Below are 6,000 nucleotides of genomic sequence, written 5' to 3'. Positions count from 1 at the left end.
TGAACAATCAATGAATAAAACATTTTAAATCTCCCTTTGAAAAATGAAAATTTTCTCCAACAAGGATTCCTCTAACTTGGGTATAAACTTCCCTGTGTGGGTGGGTCAGTTTGGCTCCCATCCCCACACTTCCTCCCAACATCCAAGAGGAAAAGAAGGCAAAGGAAAGCCAAAAAAGGGTGACCCCCAAATATAGTACTCACATGACAGTGGGTCAACTAAACCTCTCCAGGTTGTCCGTCAGCTTCAACCAATCTTCTCGCCTCAAGAAGGTTGCCGGTCACCTGTGTGATTCCCCCAATAAAACTTAGGAGCCTCCTCTGGGAATTGGCTGCTCCGAACATGGCTTAACTTCAGTAGCCAAAAAGCTACTGAAGACACCTCCAGGAATGCTCCGGACAGGTCCCTGTTCAGGCTGCCAGCTGTCACAAGCCACAAGCCCATTGGTGGTGGAGAGAGAGGCAGCGGAGCCATGACCTTCCAGAAGTGTCTCCAGTAATGAAGCCGCTCGGTGGCACAGGCACACACACACACACACACACACACACACACACAATCACTGCAGCACACACTTCTCTTGTAGAATCACCAACGACAAAGAAATGGGAAGGGTCTTTGTATGGATGCCAGAGAAGGAGGTTTATTCCAGCCACGCACAAAGGGGTTCAGGGACAAAGACAAAAAGAACAGTGGAAGGTCTGGGTTTAAATACAGGGGAAAAGAGGGGGGCGGAGCAGAGCATCAGGGCCAATGGGCTGAGGTCTCAGAGCAGTACAGAGGTGAGATGAGGGGTGGCAACCAATAGGGTAAAGAGGGTGGGACACTGAGGCAATATGGGGCCAATGGATAAGCAGGGAAGGGAGAACATTCAAGGACATAAATATAAGGAAAAAGGGAGGGAGAGGCCAACAGTCCAACCAGGGAAGTAGAACTGGGTACATTTGCATATACAACAAAGCATCCTGGAAGAGGGTCTGCTCAATTGCCCTGAACAGGGGAGATTTCTCCAACTTGGGGTCTGTCTGTCTGTCCAAAGGTCTATAATGGCCTTTGTTCTGTAGGCCCACCGGCCTCCACAGACACTCAGTGGAAAAAGGGGTTAGAAGCTTTGTTTGTGAAATTTGTGAGACATGCAAACCAGAATATTGCAGCCCTCATGACTGACCACCTGGCCAGAGAAGGAAGCCACTCAGACCCTGTTGGGCAAACCCACATTCCTAGTGAGGCCCTTGAGGGTATTACTGAAGCTGTGCATAGCACATTTTTAAAGGTTCCTGATGCTGTGAGCCCCCCAAAAAGTATTTACTTATGTAAAGCAAGGACTGGCGGAGCCTTATATGCAATTCAATGGCTGCTTGAAACAAGCTCTTAAAAGACAAATTGAGAATGACATTGCCAGACAGGTGTTGCTTTCAAAATTAGCTGCTGAAAATGCTAATGAGAATTGTAAAAAACTTCTGAAGTCCTTGTCTAAGGAGGAGCCCACCCTGCTGTAAATGATAGAGGCATGTAACCACCTGTGTGCCTTCAGCATAGGGCAACCGTTACTAATGAACCTTACTGTGGGGGCTGGTATAGCAAATGCCTTTGTGTGGAAGGGGCCAACAGCGGGCCTGTTAGCTAAAGGAGTGAGAAGAAAGGTAAGAAACAAGAAGTTGATAAGGATTCTCTCCAAGGCTGTAACTAAGGAGACCAAGAAAAGTAAGGAATTGAAGAAAGATAAGAAGAGAACTTTGCAGCTGGATGAAGTATTTTTAGAAAGTCAGTTGAAGTCACTGTAACTTATTACCAATGATGTTATGTTGATTTATGGTGGCCAATAGTTAGGGTAGAAGAAGTATAAACAATTAGAAAGTGTATAAAAGGTCAGCCATGTTCGATAATAAAGAGTTGCCATCTGAGACTGCTTGTGGTCTCTGCCTTGTGTCATGACTGGCCTGACAGTGACATCTGGTGACCCTGATGTGATTCAACACCCTTAAGAACATACTTGATCTGGACCCATACGGGCTCCTAGAGACTGGCAGCCATGACTCACTGGGACGTAGTGGGGGAGGCGGTGTTGGTGCAGCTGAGAATGGCGGGTGGAAGCCACAGGGAAGCCCAGACCTGATTTTCTCCTATCAAGACACCTGGAAGTAGGTGAGCCACCAACTAGTAAAAATAGAAATAATTTATCTAATGAAGAAGAGACTGTTTTGGCTACATGGAAAGTTTTGTTAAGAAATAAGGGAATTAATACTTCAGACTATGCCCTTCGTAGTATATTGCTGTGGGCTAAATCACAGGATTTTGGCACTGATCCCGACACAGCATTTAGTGTTAAAGCATGGGAAAAAGTTGGGGACAGACTGTAGGAAGTCATCTGAGTGGGAGATAAAACTTGTCAATCTAGCTGTTACCTGGGGATTGCTTTTTGAGGCATTAAAGGAATGGAAAACAGAGCGAGAACAAACAGAGCAGGATGTGGATGAAGAATCGGGGTTGATAACAGAAACTGATGAAGGGGATGAGGCAGAGGGGGCCTCTGATGGGGAACTTGGTGAATCTATCCTTGAAGAAGGTGCAGGTGCCATGCAAGTTACCAGGCAGGCTACCAAAGCTTCCAGGAAAGCTGCCAGAGCTTCTGGGCTGGATGCCAAAGCTTCTGGGAAAGCTGCCAAAGCTTCTGGGAAAACTGCCATAGTATTTCCTTCTCAGACTCCTAAACCTCTTTATGTCACAGCTGCGCAGCAGCTCCTGATGGTGCCTGTATACACCACACCACTGCACCAGGTAGCTGAAATGTCTTTAGCAGAGAGAGAAACCCAGTCTTCTGCCCCCCTGCTTCCCTCTGCTCTAGCCCAGCCATCTGCCCCTTCGCTCCCCTCTGAGCTGCATGAACAATCTGCAAGGTCATGTCCTCCATTACCTGACAGTGACAGCGACAGTGAATCAAGTGATGAGTCGCCCGCAGTAACATCGGAGTTGGGGCAGGGAACTGTTGACAGTTCACCTTCTAATAGCTGTAGCCCTACTGCCCCATGGACTTTGCCCCCACGTCAAGTAACTGGGCTTCCTTGAGAGCCTCAGTGTCCTGGGTTGACTATATGATGCTTTTATCCCCAATTATGTTATGTTGAATAATAAGTTTTGCACCTTATATTATGTTGAATAATAAGTTTAGCACCTTTAAGACTGTTCCAGAGAGTGAAGCAGCGGGAGAGAAGAAGCAGCAGGTTTTTTTCAGACACCGTACTCACTCCTCCACATTTCTGCCCCTGGACTGTTGTTGTCTGCGGATGGACTGACAGTGGGGCAGAGCTCTCTTTTGCTTTTAGTCAGTTTTAGCTAGCTGAGGCAAAGAAGTTCCCTACTGTGGGGACTTTTGTTTTTTTCCCTTTTCCTTGGAGCTCTTGAAACCCGCTCTGGACTGAACACCCAGGGGAGCACGGGCAGCTGCATCTGTGGCCCACCAGGCCGGGCCTGGCCTGCAACATTTCCAGCACCGGAGGGACTGATCAGAGACAGAGTGAGCTGAGCCGCAACCCGGGGAGGGACTTTCTCAGTTTGTCATCTCTTTTGGAGTGGCAAGAGATTTTATTGTTTGATATTGTTAAGGTTTTGTTGTTTAATAGACAGGTTTTTTCCACCTTTCTCCAAGGAGGTATTTTCTCCCAGACCAGTTGGGGGGAGAAGAGCAGATTGGATCTGCTTTCCTACTGGAGCTCCTTTGGGGGATTCTCTCCCAAATTTGCTCTAAACCTGGACACTCAGGAGTTTTGGGAATTTGTTAGGAAGAAAGCAGCTGAAGAAAAGAATTGGAACATGATAGAAAGATTAGGTGCTCCAAGAGTACATCAGGAGAATAGTGCTAATGCAAATGTTGCCTGTGATAACCCTATGGCTTTTCCAGGTTTTAAAGCAGCTCCTGGAACAGGGCAGGATGACAGTCATCACGTCTTTGTCTGGAAGGTTGTGCAAGATCTCCAATCCAAAGTGGCTCAGTATGGCATTAATTCCTCAGAGGTAATGCAATTAATATGTGTAATTAATGCAGATATGCTTGCACCTTATGACATCATGCATCTTGCTACTATTTCATTCCAGCCAGTACAATACGGTGTATTTCAAGAAACTTGGAGGCGAGTGGCTGAGCAGACAGCTGTAACAAATATGCAGTTGCCTCAACACGACCCTCATCATGCTGTGGGTGTTGATGCCCTACTGGGCACTGGGCCTTTTGCTAGCCCAGATTCACAGGCAAGGTGGGATTCTTCAATTTTGGCACAAGCTCAGCAAATTGGCACGAGTGCTTTAATTAAATCAATGGAAATGGCAGCTCCAAAACAGAGATATGATACTATACAACAAGGGATGAGAGAACCATTTTTGCAATTTGTGGAAGAGCTTGCTGCAGCCATTGAAAAACAGGTAGATGATGAATCTTTGCGACACAAATTCTGTATACATTTGGCTAAAGAAAATGCAAACTCAGGCTGCAGAAAGATTATTGACACTTTACCTGGGGAACCCACATTGCCTCAAATGATTACTGCTTGCTTGAAAGTTGGTTCAGTAGACCATAAAATAGCAGCTCTTGCTGCAGTTCTAAGACCTTCATCAAAATGCTATAATTGTGGACAGCAAGGGCAAGTAATGGCACAGTGTAATACCCAGAAAATAACATCTAAATCAAATGCAAGCAGCAACGTTATGTGCAACCATTGTGCTAAATTTGGGCACTATGCTAAACAATGCAGGAGTAAATATCATGCAAATGGTCAGCTGTTGCAGGGAAACAGGAAGAAGAGCGGAAAGGGGCATGTGGGAAAACAAATACCCCAAGAACCACAGCAGCAAATGCGGGCCTCCCCAGCACTGCAAAGCTAAACATTTGTGAACAATACTCAGGCGCAACAAGTGGGTCTGCAGGGATTTATATACCCACCGCTGACACAGTAACCATTCTGACAAAAGAAATGTGCAAAGTGCCCCTCGATGCCTATGGTCCAATAGGACGGGGATTGAGTGCGTTTTGGATGGGAAGATCAAGAACTACACTTAGAGGTATTCATGTGCATCTAGGACTTATTGATGCTAATTATTTAGGACAGATTCATGCTATGGTATCCATTGATGACCCTCCTGTCACTATTCAGAAAGGAACTTGCATTGCTCAACTCGTACCTATCGTGAGTTCTGTTCCGAATACAGTGGACCGAAGTCGTGGCACAGGAAGTTTTGGATCAACAGGGATACCTCAAGTGTTCTGGGCTGAGAAAGTTACGGAGAACCATTCAGAAAAGACATGCATCCTCACTGCCAGTGGGTGTCATCCAGGAACCATATCAGTAACAGCCTTGATTGATACTGGATCAGATGTCACAATACTCTCATGACTTTGCTGGCCTCAATCATGGCCTCTCACTCATGCAAGTTTTGGACTTCTGGAGTTGGGTGGTGCTACAACAGGTGGCCTGTCAGCCATTGTAATTAATGTGAAACATCCTGATGGCCAACAAGCTAACATCAGACCCTATGTTGCCGATGCTCCTCAAAGTTTGTGGGGACGACATTGTTTATCTCAATGGGGTGTCAAAATTACTACGGATTTTTAATGGGGGCCACTGTGATGCAGGGCAATGAACGTCCAGTTGTAGCCTTGATATGCTTGACAGATAAACCTGCCTGGGCTGGCCACTGGCCCCTTTCTAGCGAAAAGCTTACTGCCCTGCAAGAATTAGTCACAGAACAATTTCAAGCAGGAAATATTGAAATATTCCTGGAATACCCCTGTTTTTGTAATAAAAAAGAAATCGGGAAAATGGAGACTTTTACATGATTTACGGCAGATAAATGCTGTAATGGCAACAATGGGAGCTTTACAACCAGGCCTTCCTACACCTACAATGATTCCACAGGAATGGCAAATAGTTGTCATTGATCTGAAAGATTGTTTCTTCACTATTCCATTGGCTGGGCAAGACAAAGAAAAATGTGCTTTTACTGTGCCTTCCA

Source organism: Agelaius tricolor, unplaced genomic scaffold (genome assembly GCF_023055355.1).
Source record: "Agelaius tricolor isolate 1412-34295 unplaced genomic scaffold, bAgeTri1.0.p SCAF_84, whole genome shotgun sequence".
In the NCBI taxonomy this organism is placed as follows: Eukaryota; Metazoa; Chordata; class Aves; order Passeriformes; family Icteridae; genus Agelaius; species Agelaius tricolor.
This window is presented reverse-complemented; position numbering follows the sequence as displayed.